The following is a 21,266-nucleotide window of genomic DNA, read 5'->3' as shown; positions in this document are numbered from 1 at the left end:
TTGCCAGGAGATAGTGAGAAGGCACATTCACTTGTGACAGACGGGAGAAAAAACACCTAGGTGAGGAAGAGGACGATTCTAAAATGAAAAGTTAAGGACATATTACAGCTTTGCAGAGGAACATTTCTAACCTGGAGCATCTGAAAACAGCGTCTGGTGTATACAGACATGTGTGAAGATGCTCATAGAATTGGGCAAGTCAGAGAAACTTACTCAAAGGGAGACCAGAGCCAGGTTGAAACATGTGCAGATCCAGTGCCCCCACATAGACGTGGGTGTCCAGGATCTGGGAATCACGGCACCAGGGTAGCTGGGAGGTTCAGCTCCTCCAGCTTCTCCCTGGCTGCCTGGTTCTGGCATAAACATGGGAATATTTCATGCACACTTTATGGATACTGGTTCTGGTGTAAGAGCAGATATCTTCCAAAGTTTCTTAATAGATAGAAATGGGGACAGTCTGGGTCTACTGCTCCCAAATGCAAATGATCTCCCAGAAACGATAAAACCAAACTTAAAAAGGAAAATATTTCTTTACTAGCTGATTCATTTGTTCATTTAATTTGGTTATCCAATACTTATTGAGTGCTCCTATAATGCTAGGCATTATGTTAGGTGCTGGAAATACAGATGAACAAGACACATTCCCCATTCTCAAGGGACTCACAGCCCATTGGAGAAGATGGACAAGTAAACAAGGAAGCATCAAGAAGAGTTGAAGGCATCCATAATGTCCCCCTCAGGATAGGGAAATTAATAGCTACCCCCAAGAATGCTGAGGGAGGGGCTGAGTTTTCACCTGGGACACACAGAGCATGCTGCTTCTTTCATGTTTTCCTGAAAGGAGGGAGATGAAGAATAACAGCCTTTATTTTACAATATGAGAAGGAAATGTAGAACTGTGAGGATCTCCGTGGCACATAGTGTTGGGTAGCTCAGAGGTTTGGCTCTTTAGAAAACCAAATCTCTTGGTCTCCTATTCTCTTACTCCCACCCTCCACCCACAGGACAGACAGTGGATGAGCAAGTATGAGGCAAATGTAACCTGTGGAAACTTGAACTCGGCTGTTGGTAACATTTATCCAGACATGCAATGCCTTGGTTTGGCCCTCTATGAGCTCAAATTAGGCTGTTCTTACCTATTTAAAGGATCCAGAAGGAGTGAATACTAAAAACGACCCTCTGTTAGCATAAAGAATGTGGCTCGTGAGCACATATTTTGTCTTACTATTAAAAAAACAAACTACCAGAAAAAATAGAAAACGTAAATATTCTAATGTTTTCATTTATGTAATATGAAATATCCTGAGGTTCAGCATCAGCATCATGTGGAATGGTATTTGCTGCCATTTCTTGAGATATTACTATTTGTCAGATACTATATTAAGTGCTTTATAAACATAACCTCATTTGATCCTGTCTTTTTTATTTTCTTTTCACTTTTTTTGTGATGCTCAGGAATCCTTTTCAAACATGCCTAGAAATTCCATCACACTGTCATTATTCTCCAGCATAATGACCTTTAATAAATGAATTTTCAGATATGTACTCATCTTCTTGTTTAATTATCTTTCAGTAAAAATTTGCAACACAAAATTTTATTATTATCTTCATTTTGTATATTAGGAAATTGAGGTTCAGTGAATTTTCTTCACTTGCCCAAAGTCATACAGTTTGTGAGCAGTAAGCCTGTATTCAAATCTGGATTGGCTTTCTCACCAATATACTATTCTTCTTTTGAAAACATCTAGTTGTTTCACTAAATTTTCTTATTACTGGTAACTGAGTTGATGCAATATCTTATAAGATTTTTTTAAAAATAGATTACTTTAATATTAATCTTAGTTGTTTTCATGTTGAAGTACATCCTTCTGGGCTATAGATTATAATATGCTCAAAGTCAAAGGTGCCTATTCTCTGTCTTTGCATATCTCATGGTAGCCAGTGCTGTGAATACCACCTTAGGCATTTACAATTAGTCAAAGAGACATGGAGTAAAATGTCTATCATTTCATACTGGCTCACTCAGTTTAGGGTTGTGCTCCATTCACTGAACATCTTTCCTTCTTTGTCTTTTAGGGAAAGTCTGGACCATTATTCATTGAACTTTTAAAATTTATTATTTATTGAGACCCTACTGAACTTGGGATTAGATCTGCAGGTATGACACAATGAGGGCATAGTTCTTGTCTTTCACAAGGTCATAGAGTAGTTGGGGAACAGACTTCTAAGCAATTACATTTGCAAAGTGTGTGCTAAGGGCTGGGTTGTGGGCAGAACCAGTCTTCTGTCAGAGCGCAGAGGCACATTTGTATCTTGACATCTGGAGGGGGCCAGGACATCTCTTTGAAGAGGCAATAATGATGAGGCAATAATGACTGGGAAAGACCTTTTAGCAGAGCCAAAAACATGCCCTAGGGTCAAGAGGTGGAATGTGGTGCTTCCTGGGAAGTAAGAAAGCTTTACTGTGAGCAGAGTGTGCCCAGCAAGGTGGGTCATGTTGAGGGATGAAGTTGAGAGGTAAGGAGGGGACATGTTCTGAAGGAAGAAATGTGGATTTTTCTGACTAAAAAAAAAAAAAAAATGAGATTGAGAGATTATCACATCTAAATGTCCCCACCCAACAGGAAACTTTGGCATCGTTACTTCTTTCTCATCCACAAGTTTTCCTTATTTTTTTCTTGCTTCGGAAATCCCCTCCAATGAGAATTCTCCACTCATCTACTCGCCAAATGCACCCCTTTCTCTCTATTGATTGGTCCATCAGCATGTGGGAAGGGACCACATGAAGCTGCAGCCCCACATCTCTCCAGGGTTGAGCTCATGAGGGGTGTGTAGCTACCAGCATTGGTCTCCACCAAGCTCGCTCAGCAAATGGTTTTCTCCGGGTCTAATTAAGGATGACTTTATGTCTACATGGCTACACTTAAGTCTTTGTTGGCCTACTATTGTTTTCACTGAGCGTGACAAGGCTTAAAAGCTTTATTCTGGATGTCTCAGCCAAGTGCCAAAGGGGGAAAAAATAATAAAAAAAAATCACTACTTTCATTCACTAAACATGCCCATTTACTTGTTTTTCTATTTTATTGCATTAGTCATTGCTATAAATCCAGCGTGGTCTGCTTTTTTATTTTCTCTCTTTTTTGCTAGTAACATTCCAATGCCAGGAAAGCACCTAACCCGTGAGACAGACTTAGAACATGTACCCAGAAATGTTGGTTAAAGTGTTCACAAATAACTTCTCTATCTTCATCTCTAGAGCCTCCCAGGCCTGGCAAATTTTTATCACTTACCTTTTCAGAGCACCTCCGAGAAGTAAGTGTGATTGTGCTATCAGTCATTATCATTTTGGTATATGGTATTACCACATTCTTTCTTTATTCTAAAACTTGAGTTACCAGATTTAGCAAAAAGAAAGTATAAGGCACCAAGCTGAATATGAATTTCAGATAGCCAACAAATAATTGTTTAGTATTAATATTTGGAACAGACACTTACTAAAATATTTAATCTGGAAATCTACCACCCACTAAACTCTATAAACAAAAACTGGGTGCTATCTCAGTGCTAAGCACTGCTCATTATGCTGAGGGGTCAGGCATGAATCAGACACAGCTTTTCCTCCTAAGGGGTTCAAAGGTGAGTGAAGGTGGAAATAAGTAAACAAGTAATAAAAATAAAACTAGATACTGACAAGACAACTCACAGGTACATATTCATTCATCCAAATACTTATACATGCATGAACACAAACTGTAGTTCAATCTCATTTATGAATTTGAATATACATGAAAATGCAAATCAATAAAATGTTAACACATAGAAAAGTATTCAGGATTACCAAAAAAGAGTAATATGCTTCGACCAATTAAGATTCAACCATGGAATCAAGAAGGAGTTTAAAATGCAAATATCTGTTCATGTAATGCATCATAAAAATTATGTAAGACACCAAAAAACCTGATAATTTCAAGATGTATAGAAAGGAACTTAACCAAGTAAATATTTTCTTCTGAAATTAAAAAGAAAAAACACTTAGCAAAAGCAGTCATATATAACTATGTCCTTAATAAAATAATAAACTAACATTTATTCTTAATTATGAGAAAAAAAATCTTAGAAAAACAACAGTAGATAAATTCCTGTGTATGTATGTCCCAAACCAAAAGTCAAATAATACTTAGTGACTAGTAGAAATGTTTTCTTTAAAGTCAGGATGGAAACAAGGCTGATTATTATCACAATTATTATTTAATATTTTACTGAAGTATTAACCATTACAATTGAACAAAAGAAAGAAAGAGATATAAATTCTTAAAAGAAGATGGCAAATTTGTTATTTTCAGTCAATATAATTATAGACCTAATTATAGACCGAGAAAATCTAAGATAATTTAAACAGTTAGAAAAAAATTCAACAACAAAGAAAAAAATTAATAAGGTGGTGGTTAACAAATGAATGTGTAAAAATCAACACCCTGTTCTACTGAGAAGCAAGAATCAGTTAGAAAATATAATAGAATAAAAATTCCACTAATAATGGCAACCAAAGATACAATATCTATAGTTAAACTTAATTTAACATATGTGCAGGTCTTAAATGAAGAAAACTTTAAAACTATGAGTCACATAAATAGTTACATGTCAATTATGCAAAAATGTACCAGTTCTTGGATAGAAAGCATTGACTTCATAAAGCTATCAATTTTTAAATTAATCTCTCATCTGCAATCTTAATTAAGGATTAATTAAGATTGCAGATGAGAGATTAATTTAAAGGATTTTTTTTGAACTTACAAACATTAAATAAAATTCATCTGGAAAAATAAACATCAAAATTTCTAAGAAAGAAGAAGGATGAGAAGAAACTAGTTTTTACCAGATATTATTAATTATGTATTATGCTGTTACAATAAATAACATACTTTGTACTTGAAGTTAATAATTTCAAGAAAAAAAATCCGTGGAACAGAATGGAGAAAACAGAAATAGACACAAATATATGTGGGTACTAAATAGAATATAAAATAACATTTAAAATCAATTGGAAAAAGAGGTTTTTTAAAATGATTTTGGGAGAATTGGTTGGGAAAAATAAACTGGATTAGTTGGGAAAAAAATATTATAGTTGGAACAAAGATCTAAACATGTAAAAGCAGAGTTACATAAGTTTCAGAAAACAAGAAATATAAGAAATTTTTATAAAGCAAGTACATAATTTAGAAACCATAAAAAAATAGAATGGTTATGCTGATGATTTAAAATTTTTAGTGTACACAGAATTATATAAATGTCAGTAAGCAAAAAAATATTTGTTACACATCACATAAAGGGCAACTTTTTTTTAATTAACAAAGAACTCATAAAAATCAATAAAGAAAAAGAGTAACAATCCCACCAAAAAAAGTACGAGGTTTGTGAATAGACAATAATTTGTAAGTGAATAATTTCTCTTATAATAGAATAAAATTTACAGTCATTTTTATAACTTATAAACCAAATGATGAAGGAAAAAAACATAGGATTTGACAGTATCTGGAGCTGGTGACTGCATGCGGAAATCGGCTTTACATGCCATCAGTGGGCATTTAAGTTGAGATAAACTTTCTAGAGGATGGTTTGGTAATATCTACCAAAACCAGAAATGCATGCTTGCTCCCTTTGACTACTAGGAATTTATCTTTTAAATATACGTATAATTCTGTAAACATTTGTCAAAATAGATGTACAAGGTTATTCACTACAGTATTGTTTGTGATTTCAGAGGGGAAAATTGGAAACGAAGTATCCATCAAAAGGAGACTGGTTAAAACTCTCATGATATATCTGTATGATGAACAAATATACAACTAGTGAAAAAAATGAGGTATGAGCTGTACGTTGATGGGTAAGGAGCTTCAAAGAAATGTTATTAGAGTAAAAACATTCAATGGAGGTGAGTAGTGTATTATAGTCTCTTGTAAAAAAAAGTTTTATATATAATATATAAATATATTATACTATATATATAAAGAGAGAGAGAGAATATCTATGATATTTGAATACTGGTAAGTGCATAGTTTTTTTGTAAGAACAAAAGTTACTAGTGAGAACATTGAGAATTGAGAGTCAGAAATGGGGGCAGATTACCTTCCATTTTCTGCCTTTCTCTACACTTTAAATTTCTTTAGCAGGTACATGTATCTATCGCTTTTCATTTTTCCCTTTTGCCAACTGGAGTTATTTGGGGCTGTGGAATCAAAGTTTATTTTTTGTTTCCTTTTTCAAAAAAATGATCTTTATTTTTAAAAGGCAGGTACATTTTATTTATGACCTAGTGTGATGATAGCAGTCGGTGCAATCTCTGCCTGATTGTCCAAGTTGTGTGACACCCAATGCGACTGAGATTATGATTACTTCCTTGCTCCAAACCCCATCTTGTCAGTACAGCTCAGGGTCTCATTTTCCTAGATTTCCTTCCTCCCTTCTGAGCCTCCGCCTCCCTACCCTCACTCCCACCCCTCAGCCTCTAGTTCAGGTCCCAGCACAAGAGGAGAATTGCTGTGATTGGGTTAATTGGACCCAGTCAAGCTTCAGTCTCTCATATCTGCCAGGCTCTCAGATGCCCTTTCTCTGGACACCAGTACTAGTCTGAAATCTTCCACGCTTGAGCATAGCTAGCCTCCTCCTGGCCTGTCCTCTCTTAGTGAGCTGTGCTTCATGCCACCTGTCTTCTCAGGGTAGCTGCACAGCAAGGTGGTACCTGACTGGGAAGTCAGTTTAAACATAGGTGCTGCCTCTGGCTGGCTGATGACCTTGCTTCATGTCACCAAGCCTCAGCACCTTCAACTGTGAAATGGGAATGATAATATCTTCCTAGCTCTGCTGCAAGTATTCAATGAAATAATGTATGCCCTCAGTTGGTGGTCAAGAAATGCTAGTGTTCTTTTGCTTTTTATTTCCCTTTCAGGTTTGTTTTCCTTGGGGACAGGGGAAGGAAGGCTGCTCTGTGTCACCCCTCAATGTGATACTTAGAGTTATGATATGACTTAGCAATGACAGCCTTCAAGCCATACATCATCCAGACCAAGTTATTTGTTAATCTGTCCCTCTGTGACAAGGTGCTCGACCTAGGGAGTTTCACCATCCAGGTGGCTGATGTGCTCCTACAAGATCTCCTGGGGTGACCTTGGTGTTTGCTAATCCTTATTTCTTCATCATGTGTTTTACAAGACACACGCCTATGACCTGGAGGTCTCTGGGCGCGGGCATCCAAACAGAAAAGAGCCATTAAAGTTCAATCAGACCTGTTGGCTAAAGTTCCAAGTCTGCAGTGAGCCAGGGGCCTGGAAACTCAAGTTCTATATTAAGGCGTGCCGCCAGCCCAGCCTCATGCGAGTACAGACAGACTTTAGTCTTTGTTTAGATTCTCTTACCAGAACTGAGTGGCAAGATCTTATTATCATTGTTAAAGTTAGAGAGAATTTAGCTTTTATTTTTTTCCCCTCTGGAATTTTACAATTCTTCTTTAAGATGATTAAAGTGCATCCAGAATTTTAAAGCTTGTGCTATTTTAAAAGACATGAAGAAAATGAAGATGGTCTGCAGAATGGTTATGGGTTCAGTCTCTGGAGCCCACACACCTGGTTGCATACCCAAAGTCTGCCGTTGAGAAGCAGAGGCAGGGTTTGAATCTTTCTACCCTTACCTTTCTCCTCTGGAAACTGAGATAATAACATTCTCTACTTTAGGATTAAATTAGGCAAGAACCGTAAAGCAAATAACAAGGACCAGGCACACAATAATCCCAAAAGTGATGTTAGCTATTACTATTATGTGCTGATATCATAGATAGTGATTTAAGTGCAAACTCTAGAGGCAGAGTGCTTGGGATTCAAATCCAGACTCTGCCGTTTGCTGGTTGCATGACTTTGTCAAGTTATTTAACCTCTCTGTACCTCCATTTATTCATCTGGGAAGTAGAAATGATAATGGTATCTATATCATACAGTTATGAGAATTAAATTACTTAATATGTACAAAGTGCTGTCTAAGGCCTGGCACATAGTAGGTAATACACAAATATATATATATATATATATGTATTTTAAGTATTGTTAGTGGCAAAAATCCAGTTGAAGGAATTAAAAATAGCAAAAAAAAAAAAATACATGCATACAACCAATTTCAGTGAAATAAAGTCATAAAACAAATTTTAAAGACAGAAAAATAAAATTGATAAATAAATTAAAATGAAATAAACACATATACACAGAAACATTAAAAATGCAAGCCTCTGGTAAGCAACGAAGAGATATAAGACATAAAATAAGCCACAATGAACAAGGGTTCCCCAAAACCGAGGCTTAGCAATGCCTGCAGTTGGAAGTGAGCCCAGCGTAGCCAGTAGCTGATGGAGTTCTTGCTGGCAGAAGGCCCACTTTGGAGACATGCAGTCTGTCTCTATGTGGTGCTGTTTTCTCCTCTCCCAGCCTGGGTGTCAGCCACCTGGTGCCAGCTGTGCTGCCCCAGGCAGAAGCTTGCTTTGTCATCACCTGTGTCTCTGGAGCTCTCTGAGAAGATTCCTCTAATGGCACTGTCTTCCCCAGGAGCTCTGACTTGGGACCTCCTCTTCCTTCCCCAATAGAGCCAAGACATCTAGCCTCTCAGTTAGCTTCCCACCTACCAACCCACGCAGGGGCCATCTTAAGACTTGAGACTTGACTTGAAAAATGAAAGTGACTTCCACCTTCCTCATGCAGTACATTCTCCAGGCTCTTCCTATACCAAAGATCTTGGGGAATGGATATTAATCAATAAGCGTGAATTCGTGCCTGGTACCTGTGCAATACTGGACTGGAGTGGATAGTGCGCTATGGGGTATAAAAGAAATAATTGACTTGTTACTGATTTCCAAGAGCTCAAACAAGTTGAAGGGAAAAAAGGTCTAGGTATTGGGTACAACCAAAATTAAATCAATAGAGAAATCAATAGATTGTTTGCAAAATTTGTTTGCTTCTGGCAGTGGGTACCATGAACTTACAGGGAAGGGAAGAGAGGTGTCCCTACTACAGTCAAGAGAAGAACTTCTTCACAGAATGTAAAATATGATGGATGGAGAGACAGATGAGAGACTGTGCAGAGGAAGAATCATTACGATCATTAGCAGGAATTGAGCACTTCCTCTTGGCTACACTCATTTAATCTTCACAGCATCCCTATGTGGAAGGTGCCACGATCGTAGCCATTTCATAGATGAGGAGACTGAGGCACAAGAAAGTAGCAACTGGCCCATGGTCTCACAGTTACCGAGAAGAAGGTTGGGACTCAGACCTGTGTCCTTAACTTCCCTGCTGTGCCACACGGTAGGACAGTGTGTTTTCAGAGTTAGCCTCAAACAGCCACAGTTTCTTTATCCTTAAAAGAGAGGTAATAATACTGACCCTATGGGGGTGTGGGGACCTAAATGAGATAAGATAGGTAAAGTCTCTGGTTTATAATAGGTGCTCAGATATCCCTGGCAGTCTTCCCCTCAGTCCTCCCATTATCCACTGATACATTTATTTATACCATGTGTGGTCACCATTTCTGAAAGATTAGTCAGATATCTGACTCCAAGTCTTTGCCCATAAGTGTTCTGCTACCTGAAATGCCCTTTCCTTCTATTTCCAGGTTTCCAAAAACTGGGAAGCCTCCCAGTTCACCTAGCATTTGCCTGTGAAATCTTCTCCAGTTCCCTCAAATTGTAAGTGGATTTTCTTCTCTCTGTGTTTCCCGGGTTATTTCTGAACACCCTGGGTCTCAGCTTTGCTACCTAGAAAAGGTGCTATGTAAAGTATATTGCACTTTGACAGAAAACGAGAAGCACATAATTAGCAGTGTCTGTATTTTATTATCATTATTGCTTGACAAACACTCATCTTACAGTTACCATTGAACCTGGTTTATGGGAAGAATAGGGCAGAGATATTGTTAAATAATGTTTTGTTTCCCCCATAGTGCCCAGCACAGCATCTGGAATGTAATGGTGCTCAGTAAATGTGGATGGGAACAAATATCAAGCTGAAGACCACACAACGGGGAGGTTGATCTGTGTTAAAGGGAATAAGGCTGTGTTCACACTTGCTGTGTGCTAAGTACTCACAGCTTACAAAGGCTCATGGTAAGTGCTATAGAGCATTTTAGAATAAATATATTGAAATGCTCTCTGACCCAGGGACTAGTAGTCTGATTGGACCTAAGTGAGAGGGTCCAGTACATGGTTTATCAGCAAAGTACAGCGATTCCAGAAGCACTGAGACCACCCTCAGGAAAGTTGTAAACGAGGTCCAGCAGAATGCAGTCCTACAGCTAAAGGGACCCTGCCTTTTTCACCTACTGCTAAATGTTCTGTGCCCAGCCAAGTGTCATGGGGCTGCTCAAAAACAACATGGGCTAAATGAATGAAATGTGGAAATCCTTCCAAGAAGGATGAGAGAAATGGTGTAGATTACTGGGAAAGAAAAAGAAAAGCATTTTAAGTAGACAGGAACAGAAACCAAATAACTACAAGCAGAGGACAAGTAGCAAAAGCTTTGATGGCAAAATATTGGGAACAAATTATAGATGCAACAATAAGAAAAATGGTTATGTAAATTATGATACTCCGTTCAGTATAATTATTTATAGGCACTTAAAATTAGGTTTACAAAGCCTTTATAACAAGGTAGAATGCTTTTGTTTTATTTTTAGTGAAAAACACAAGAGTGGAAATTGCATAGACCCTAAGATTATATCTATTAAGGCTATAGATCAAGACTAGGACCAAACACATCAGACCGTTAGTAGTAGTATTCTTAAATCCTAGGTTTGTGAATGATTTTTTCTCCTTCTTTCTATTTTTCTGGATTTTTCAAAATTTCTATGACTATAGATAATTTTTATCATAAAAAATAAAATTGTAAGTTTAGATGGTATAATATATCTGCATTAATTTAAAATTTTTCTAGAATAAATAAACATTTTCTAGAAATAAGTAATGACTCCTGGAGTTTATATTCACGACCTCTAGTGCAATATTTGTAAATATCCCTTCCCTTTCATGATTTTGATAATTCAAAAGATATTTGTCTCATTCTTTTCAGGATGATTTCCACATTTCACTTATTTAACCAATGTTGTTTTTGAGCAGCTCCATGACACTTGGCTGGGCACAGAACGTTTAGCGGTAGGTGAAAAAGGCAGGGTCCCTTTAGCTGTAGGATTTGCATTCTGCTGGACCTCGTTTACAACTTTCCTGTATATATAATATTTTAGGTGTGTATGTGTGAAATTCTATGTATGTCATTTATCTTGAATATTGTTTATCACACATGTGCATATCCTTATGATATACATGCACACACAGGGTCAGAATATAGTTGGGGTGAGGGAAGATGGACAGATGGCTAGACTGGTGAGTAATAGAATGAGATAGACCCCTAGTGTGTGCTGGCAAATTGAAAGGTGTGTTAGAAACTGAGAGAAGCCAGATGTTCTATGAAAAACACATTCTCTCTATGAAATGACTCAAAGAAAGAAACGAGACGACAGAGATTATTTGCGGTAGTTCCTTCCTTCCCACTTTCTCTCTCTCTCTCTGTCTCCCACCACACACACACACACACACACACTCTCTCTCTCTCTCACACACACACACACACACACACACACACACACACACACACACACACATCCTTTCTTTCCCTTGTCTCTTCCTTTCTGACTGATGTATGAGTTGTCCAGCCCTGGGGGCTGTTGCTGCTAAGGAACACCATGCCTGGGCATTTTGCCGACTGGAAAGAGGCAAGCAGGGTTTTGGAGAAATGTTTCTGACAATGACAAAAGCCAAAACTAATCAAAATAGGTTGATTTTTGAGAGGAAAGATCTATTTTTAGAATAGACTGGGCTGGGCTATGTTTTGAAAATAGGTATTTAAAGTTGCATGTAATTCATTTAATGTGAAAGGAAGTTACTAATTTTGTACAGAAATAAAGATCCTCAAAACCTAGATTCCTCTGAACTCTACCTCAGCCTTAGCCTGAGGTGATTACTACCTCCTTTGGTGAGAAGATAATTTTATTTTAATTCTCATGCAATAACTGAATAACTTCCATACAAATGCCAGCTATCAATCTTTCTGAGTAAATTATTATCCTCACTATTAGGGTGTGGTACAGGAGAGGATAGCATACTTTAGGAGCTATAAAGCTTCTTGGATATAATTTTCTTCCTAGGCCATTATAAACATAACAACCTTTTTTTTTTTTTATAGCTTAAGTGAACAACATGTTGAAAGAGTAAAAATAAAAGAGTTCAACAACAACATAGATGCTACTTTGATAAATGAGGATTAGATATTTAGTTTTCATTCCATTTTAGAAAGAAAAGTGACTTTTTCCATACACTTTAAAATGTGAATTAATTAATTTGACTTTGAAATTAATTCACTCCTTAAGGTAAGTGGAGTCACATGTGGTAAAATTGGATTTGGCAAGAAAAACTTTTCCAAGCTGTTTTTCTTTCTTTTGTGCTATTTCTCCTAGCACACTAGCTTGCAAGGAACCCCCAACTCATTGAAACAACACTTCTCCAACAGATAAGACACCCAAGCCTGAAATCCAAGCCATGACATCACTGAAGAAAAAACACTCAACTTTTTCAAAGTTCTTGCCTTTGGGTTCTATGAAAGCAATAACCATCCAGATTTCAAAAAGACAGTAGAAGTCATATGTTTCCTGTCCTTTATTTACTTGATGAGGAAATTAAAGTTAAGGGGCTCAAATCACTTTCCAGTGTTACCCAATGTTGGTGACAGAGCTGGAACTAGAATCCAGGCCTCTGGACTGGACCCGACCTGGGGGTACAAGTAGGATTGTTCCTCTGGTCTACCCAGAGGAAGCCACAGCCCTGATTACAACAAATTCAGTGGTGGGCCTACCCAGAGGGTCACATTAGGATTAAGTGAGGCCATACATGCCAAGTGTTTAGAACAGTGCCTGCGACACAGAAAGTGTTCATTTTTATTATCCTCTGCTTAACAAAGAAAGTTAATCATAACAGGAGAATGAGGCAGTGAAAGACTTTTAGCACTGACCTTCTATACAAAGATGTGGATGCCAGAATAATTGCTGATCATGTGTTAAAATATGTAATAGAAATTCAAGTCACTCACCTTTTCTTTAGATTTTTAACAGTCAATAAGGCCAGTATTTTGAAACAAGGCTTTGCAATTAGAGATGTTTGCTTTGAGAATGCTTACGTTTTATGCTGAATTTCTCTGTAAAGGAAAAGAAATTGGGCTGATACAAGGATAAAAGCTACCATGGTCACAAATATTGTAAGAAAACGGTTACTTCCAGTGTTAAAACTAAGTTTTTTTTTTCTTTTCTGAAGAAATGGAATATTGGCTATACATAACTAATAGCTTGCAGCATCCTATGTAAAGTTGCATCTCTATGCATTGTGTCCTTATTTAAAAAGATGCACGAATATATCTTTATTTTTTGTTGTATGCTCTTATATTATTTGTTTTAAAAGAAGAAAATTGCTTTTTGAAAATAATAGTGTGTTTGTATTTCCCCTTCGAGATTCCTTTCTTAAAATATGCACATTAAGTGAGCACCTGGACTGCTTGTTAAATTTCTGGAGAGTTGTCAGCTTTTCCCCCACCCCCCCACCCCAAAGTTCCATAAGTAGCTCCACCTTCCACCCTTGTGCATCCATTGTGCCAGCTTCAGGCAAGGACAACCTTTCTGGACAGGGCAGGAAGGTGCAGGGACTCTAAGGTGAAGGACATTAAGTTAGTAGGGCATCTATCTGCAGGGAGGCTGAAGGGGTACTGAGGCATGTGGTATGTGGCTGATCTTTGTGAAAAGGCGACATGACTCTTCCCTCAGCAGAGAACTCTATTGCTTAGAGACTTCTGCTGGATCAGTAAAGTTGATTCTTAACAGAGAAAATTAGCCAGACTACCATGCCTGGCCTGCCAGGCTAATTGACAATAAACGTTGTCATTATGGGGGGCTTACTTTGTGTTTGACACTGTGTGACATGCTTTCCACACAGTATCCCTCTCAGTCTTCCACAGCAATCCTTCAGAGAGGTTGTCATCATCCTCATTTCCTAGACAGAGACATAGCAAAGTAAAATACTTCACTCAAGTTCTCGCAGCACAGCTGGTATTTGAGCCCAAGTGCTCCTCCACCCCAATGTGACTCAGGACAACAGATTTCCTCCTTCACAATAAGTTATATGTAGGTTTCAGCTATAGAAAATGGACTGTTCTAGTGCCTCAGCTCTGTCAGCATCTACCTCTATGGCTTTGAACAAAACGTATGGTTCATCTGTTAGATATGAGATTGTACTTGATCTTATTTTCTTGGATTCTATGTATCAATTCCATCTCGCATATTCCTTGCATTTATGACAAGCTCAAAATGTGAGTAAAGCTCTTTGGTCTAAGACATTGTTTTCTGCTCATGCTTTCCCAAAGCTTGACTCAAATTGGGAATTTAATAGGGTGAAGCCAGTTTCTCCTCAAATCCCATTGATTGTATTTAGGGAAATTGAAAGCTAAAAAGAAAAATCTCTCCCTTCAGCCTTGCCCTTGTTTTAACATGCAGCTCCAAGTCTGGAGATGAGGAAAGAGGTTTGAAAGGTTGCTGATTAGGAAGAAGTAATCCCTGTGCACACACAAGTTCTGTCTGGAGGTCGTTTCCAACAGGTTATCCGGGCATCCCTGGGTTTGCTGGCCAGTGTCCTGAGATCTCCCATGACTTCTGTCCCATAAATACACTGGAGACAACTTCTTTTTTGGACGTCTCATTCATTGAGACTAAGAGTTGGTTTGGGGGCCATAACTTAGAGATTGTTTCTTCTTAAGTAAATCACTATGTCTTGGCTTTTGACTCTGCACCCATTTATCATTACTGGTTCCTTTCCTCAGCTTCTTAATTGAGTTTGCTCCTGAACAAGTTCCTTCGTGAGTGGAATTTCCAGTTGAAAGTTTGTTTCTATGTTGATTTTGAGTTTTTAAAGACCTCCAATCCTTCTTACTTTTTTCATGGTACTAATGCCATAGCACAGGTGACAGATGTTGTGAGCTATGTTGGGGAACCATTTTAGTATCAAATCCAGCCATTCCGAAGGACTGGATCAAGAGGAACAATCTGACCCTTTGAGAACCACATCAGTGTAACAATGAGGCGTGTTTTGGGAGGATTCTGATACACAGTGTTTGAATAAGGCTGCTCTCTTCATTTCTCCCCTGAAGTACCAAGCAGATTTAGGCTTCATCCTCATGGCACACACCTGAATCTCATGTATGATCTATTTTTCAAACACATATCCCAAGGGAAGCCAATACTCAATCTTCCCCCTCATTTTCCAGATGCAGTTATGTTATTAGTTTTGACTTAATGAAGAACAGAGTTGGGGAACAAGCCAGGTTCTGATATACCAAGAAAAGAGTAAGGGCTCTGGAAAAAAAAAAAAGGTGGCAGAGAATCAAATATATGCAACTAAGCACTTTTCACATTTCGTATTAAACAGTTTGATACCATTTTTTAAAAGAAGGAATGAAATATTTTAGATATTCTAAGCATAATGCTTAAACCACAAATTCTGTAAAAAATGAACAGCATAGGCTATTAACAGCTGTACGCGTCATAAACACCTTAGGCGAGACAATCAGATACTAATGCCAGGAGCACCTCTGAGCCATCAGTCTGCACAGCACTCGACTTCTGCAATTTCATAAGATAAATGCCTCTGCTGTTTTAAGATGATGAAACTACAGCTGAGACGAATCTCCGTATTTTTCACAAGTGATTTAATAAAGGCCAGCTCAGAATAAATATGGAACGGCTACTCTGAAAGCTTTTTTAGCTTTGTGCTGAAATGTGTTGGAACTTTCTTCTGTAAATTGATTGTATCCAAAGTTTCAATTTGTCCACGCATGGAAGAAAGATGTTTACTGTGTCGTGGACTTTAAACATTCCATGTAACATGCTCTGGCTTAATGGAGAATTAGGGAAAGAAGCTTCCTTGGGCAAATTCAGGGCCCGGGGATCAGAAAGGTTACTGATAGCTTTTCTTGGCCTGCAATGGCTGCCAAAAGAGACAGAGGAAAAGGAAAAGAAGGAATCTGGATCCTAAATTTTGTTGTCCCTAATTTTAGGCTTCTCATAAAAAAAGTGTTTATATCCATTTGATGTCTATTTGCTTTCAGATTTACCTTTGTGTCTTAAGATGTGTTAAACACACTTCTGATCCATAAGTAGTGAGACAGGTAAATGGACAGTCAGAGTGGCAGCTAGCTAGATAAATACACCAATATATTACAGGCAATTTCTTCCAATAGCATTTAAAATCCTAGGAGATAAGACTAACTATAATTTTAGAGGATCTATTTAAAACATTCGTAAGAAAAGTTTTTTCCTCCAGTTTTTTGATGAGCAAGAGAGAGCAAGCAAGCAAGAGAACAGAAGAGGAAGAACTAATTTATTAATATTTCCTTTGGGCCCACGTTTTTGGCAACTGACTCTTTTAGTATGTCAACTAATCCCTTATAGAGTTACCGATTTGGCTGTGTGTGTGTGTGTGTGTGTGTGTGTGTGTGTGTGTGTGTGTGTGTAGTGTGCGTGTGCGTGTGTGTGTGTGTATGATTGCCATTAGTCTGCCAGTCCACTTTTCAGGATGACAAGAGCATGTCAGAGGAAAACAGCGGTCCATTTGCCAGCTTTGTCAGGAATCTGGTATATTGACTCTTCAGAGGTTGTGGAAGCCCCTCCTTCAACCCTGCAGCTGGGGGCTGTGTCTATCTGTGGTCACCCCACTCCTGCACTGGGCCCTTCAGACTTTAATTACGTCCTCCTTGGCTGAATTCACAGGTGGCTTTCCTGGGAGGAGGCGTTTACTTCTCCCCAAGTCCTGGGTTGCTCATTTCCTCAGTGGATTAGCAGAGGCACGATGAAACAGAAGCTTGTGCCTTCTCCATTCTTTACACAACCTGGTGTTAGAGGTTGACCTTTCACCCCTGGAGATTCGGAGGATTAAGGCCGCTTTCAAGTCCCGCTCTGGTTACTAATCCACCACTTTCACTTGATGTTATGTAAGCACTTCCTGACTTACCCTTTAAATCCTGTAAACATAATAAAACAGAGTTTAACCTTTACCTTTGGATTTCCCCACTATCTTTTGCGCTATCAACTCAACTGTGGAAGGATCCAGGAACAGAAAGCTAATAAGCGATAGCCTGCTTTTTTTTTTTTTTTTTGTCCTGGGACATGTAACGAAACATTACAATATTTAATATATTTAGGTCAAATAGTTGTGGAGGAGCACCAAAAGCTTCAGACTGGCAAATAATGTTTTCCCCTGCTTTAACTGCATATATTTTTCCACAAAACAATGAAGCAGATGGTATTGGGTGTTTTCTCCCCTGCCCCTTTTCAACAAATTACAACCAATGAGGTCCAAATGATAGCTGAAAAAATACACTTTTGAGGCAGTTTGCAGTAATACAGACTTTCAGTCTCCCTGGCTCCAGTTCTGCATTCTCTTGATGCTATCCCAAGAAGTCTGTTCTTGGAGACTCTGCTCTTTTAAATAGGAATATCATTAGCCAGTTCTGATTTCTAGACCTAAAGAACAAATCCAAAATTGTTTTGAACAACCATCAAATTCATTCATTCTTTCTGTTTTCTATTCACCTTCAACTGATCAAATATCTTTCCTGAATGTTCTTCCTTAGGGACTGAGTTACAGGACTGATCGCTATAAGCAGTGTCTAAGTTCTCCCCTTTGGTAGCAGGCTGTCACCAGGTTCCGGTTATCAAGGACCAAGACTTTGACACATTGCTGCTCTCATCATGAAGTTAGTTTCACCACCAGAGTTCCTGAGCTGACCACCTTTATAACACTCCTTATAGATAAAAGAGAGGACTTTGGATTAGAATAATTCTTGTTTGTTTTTTGTTTGTTTCTGCAACTAAGAGTATCAGACTGATTTAAGCAGCAGCTGGTGGTGGAAAGGAAGCAGGTAAGTGGTACATCTGCTAGACTGCCAGTCAGAAAGTGGAACACTTGAGACCAGCCAGCCTGTGCCTCTGTGGATGTCACCAACCAACTTTGGCCCTAAAGTTCCTTCATTTTCAAATGGTGATAATATCACTGACTCCTTCTTCTGGATTACTGAAGGAAAAACTAAATGTAGGGCTTTTGTATTTAAGTTAATACATGATTAAATATTCGCATAAAATTTTTTGATTGGTAGAGTGAGAGATTATAAAGAAAGGTATATCTTTTATTATTAAAAATTGTAATAATCTCGTTAAATAATAGGAATGACTAACTTTTTAGGAGTCTAATGTGCTATACAAATTTATCTTTAATTCACATGGTCTGTGGATAAAACTGAAAATCTGAAATCATCTGTATATCATCAACTTCAACTTTTTGAGCACTTTCCATGTGCCAGGCCCTGTGCTAGGTAGTAATGCATCAGATTATTACTTCGATCCACATTTGCCTTATGTAGCAGGTGTTAGTAGTGTCCTCACCCATTTTTAGGTGAGGAAACTTAAATTTAGGCAGGTTAGTGCAGAACTAAGGTGCTAACCCAGATTTGCTTGGGCCCTTGCTGCTCAGCAAACAGAAGGCCCAGAGATAAGCCGTTTTGTCGTAGAGATGCAAGCACACTGCACTTTTTTTTAGCTCTTTCTCACTGCAACTTTTTTAGTCCTCACAGCCTCCTAAGCAAGTAGCAGAGTTGCTCTCATTTGAGAGTTGAGATAATGAGGAGCCATAAAAATAAAATATGATTTATTTTAGTGTACGGCTATTTTGGAATATTCCCTGGAGAAAATGTAAAATGGGAAGCAAGAATCAAAGGATTGTTAGCCTAATCAGGTGAGAAATCATTGACTTTTGTGGGAGTTTTCCCTGGGATTTCCTTAGCTTCTCCACTTTTTCTGCCCTACAGACATCCCAAAGGCAGGCAATTCTGCCCTCTCTCTCTACTAAGAAGAGTTCTTCCCAGCGTCTTCCAGGGCAGAGGTTATGAGAGCTGAAGGCTAAGGAACCACTGCCACGACAGCCTACTGCTACTCTATGTCCCTTACAACACACTTTTCCTCTTCTGGGGAATTAATGGGCATCTGAATGCTTAAGAAATGTTTCTGGACAAGGAACATGTGTAATTTGCGTCATGTGGTAAATGCTTTTACAGTGAGTCTCTGCAGAGGTGTAATGCCCTGTTTGTGACGAACACGTCTTTTCTTGTAGGTAGATGTGTCACTGCTCTGCTCTCATGTGAAGCCTTTGCACATGGGAATAGACACTCCCAATAGAATGGGCTCATGAGTCTGCCCCACATGCTGCACATTCTAGCTGAGGGAGGAAGGGCCTCTCCAGGCCCAGCAACATTTTACTCGCTACATGTTCCTGCCGTAATGAAAAACCAGAGAGAAGATGACATGGGAGCAAGAATGATGATGATCCCAAACTGGTTGAATCCACATCCAGCTAAGCTTGGGAACCTTAGGTTTGACAGCCGTGCTATTCTCCAGGTGTGCACTCCTGTGTACACACTCTTACGCACTCAGCTCTCTTTGCCTCCTCCTCTCCCCTGACAAAGTTCACTAAATCCAGTCCTTTCTGGATCCTGCCAAATGGAAGGGAGACTCTCCAGGGAGGATAAATGGGAAAGTCTCTTCATCTGTGAAGTGGGAAAATTGATACTTGCCCTGTGTAGTTCTCAGAGTTTTTCTGAAGGTCACATGATAAGTATGATCAAATTTTTAAATTGCAATCTAAATAGAAAACTGATGAACTGTAAGTTTCATGAAGACAGGGACTTTGTTTTGTCCACTGCAATCTTTCAAGCCCTAGAACAGTACCTGGTACTGACTAGGAGTTCAATTAATATTTGACAAATAAATGAGTCAGTAATTGCATAATATCAATAATATGTTAATATAACATCATAAAGTCAGAGAGCACCATCACTACTTTGGGTATTCTTGCAATGGAAAACTAAAAGTTTGCTCACTAAGTAACAAAGCCCTTTGTTTTTTGCAAATAAACATTCCTTTAAAGGGTATGAGGTAGCATCTCAATATTTGACAAGATATAAGAAGGTTCTTACAGTTATAATGGCATCGGTCATAGTACTTACAATAAAATATCCTTAACTCAAATCTATTTACTTTGCAACCAGTGAACTGAAATGCAGTTGTTCCCAAGAGGAAACAAAAAGTTTTGAGTGGCCAACATAGATGATCTGGTACTCATACATTAAAGCTCAATTTTTCTGATGTGGAGTTTATTTGCTCTTACTTTATAACTAATCATAACATGCCTGGTGATTTATCTTCCAAATCAGAAGTGAGAGTTCACAAAAAGAGAAGACAGAAAGCTACTGAAAATAAAAAGGCATACACACTAAAAATATCTAATTTAAGGTTAATTGATGTAGAGATAAACTTCTTCACACGTTTCTATAGTCCTTAAGTATTTACTTTTAAATTTTTAAACAATTTGAAATTCTTTTTTCATTATTTTTGTATTTAGTTTAAACATACATCAACAAATATTTATTGAGCACCTATTAGGTACCAGGCACAGGGATTAGAAAAATGAACAAAATAGTAAAATATTCTTCCATTATGGAGGTAAGATCCTTGAGGAAGACGCTACATGGTGATCAAGCTACTATCGTACAGAAAGTCATAAACAGCTCCTTTCCCCCCACTATTATAAGTTGAGCTTCAGTTTGCTTTGAGTTAGAAGTCTATTTCTATAAAGACTCACTAACATTAGAATCACCTTCTATATCTAAAGAAGCTAATATTTTGAGACATAGAAAGGAAGTGACAAAATGGAGAAAATAGAAGAGCCTTGTTTGTTGTCTCATGTGCATCTCATTAAGTCTAAATGTAGGCAAACTTCCACCATGATTCTAATTCACTCTTTTTGTTTGTTTGTTTCTTGAACCCACACAGTTGATTTTATATAATTTAAATACATATATACAGTGGCTCCACATCTTCATTGTATATTGTTATCTCTGTAAAGCTGCAAGGCATTGTAGACACAAGGCTCTGGGGTCAGAAAAAACTGGTTCATGTCTCAACTCTGTCTCCTACAGTGGATAAGTTACCTTAAATTTCTTTAAGCCATTATTTACTCAGTCATAAAGTTGATAAAATGATATCTACTTTGTAGGAATTTTGTGCAAGTCTGATATATGTAAAGCCCTTAATCCATA

This window comes from Pteropus medius, unplaced genomic scaffold, assembly GCF_902729225.1.
Source record: "Pteropus medius unplaced genomic scaffold, Ma_sr-lr_union100, whole genome shotgun sequence".
Lineage (NCBI taxonomy): Eukaryota > Metazoa > Chordata > Mammalia > Chiroptera > Pteropodidae > Pteropus > Pteropus medius.
The sequence above is the reverse complement of the archived record's forward strand: the minus strand, read 5'-3'. Positions refer to the sequence as shown.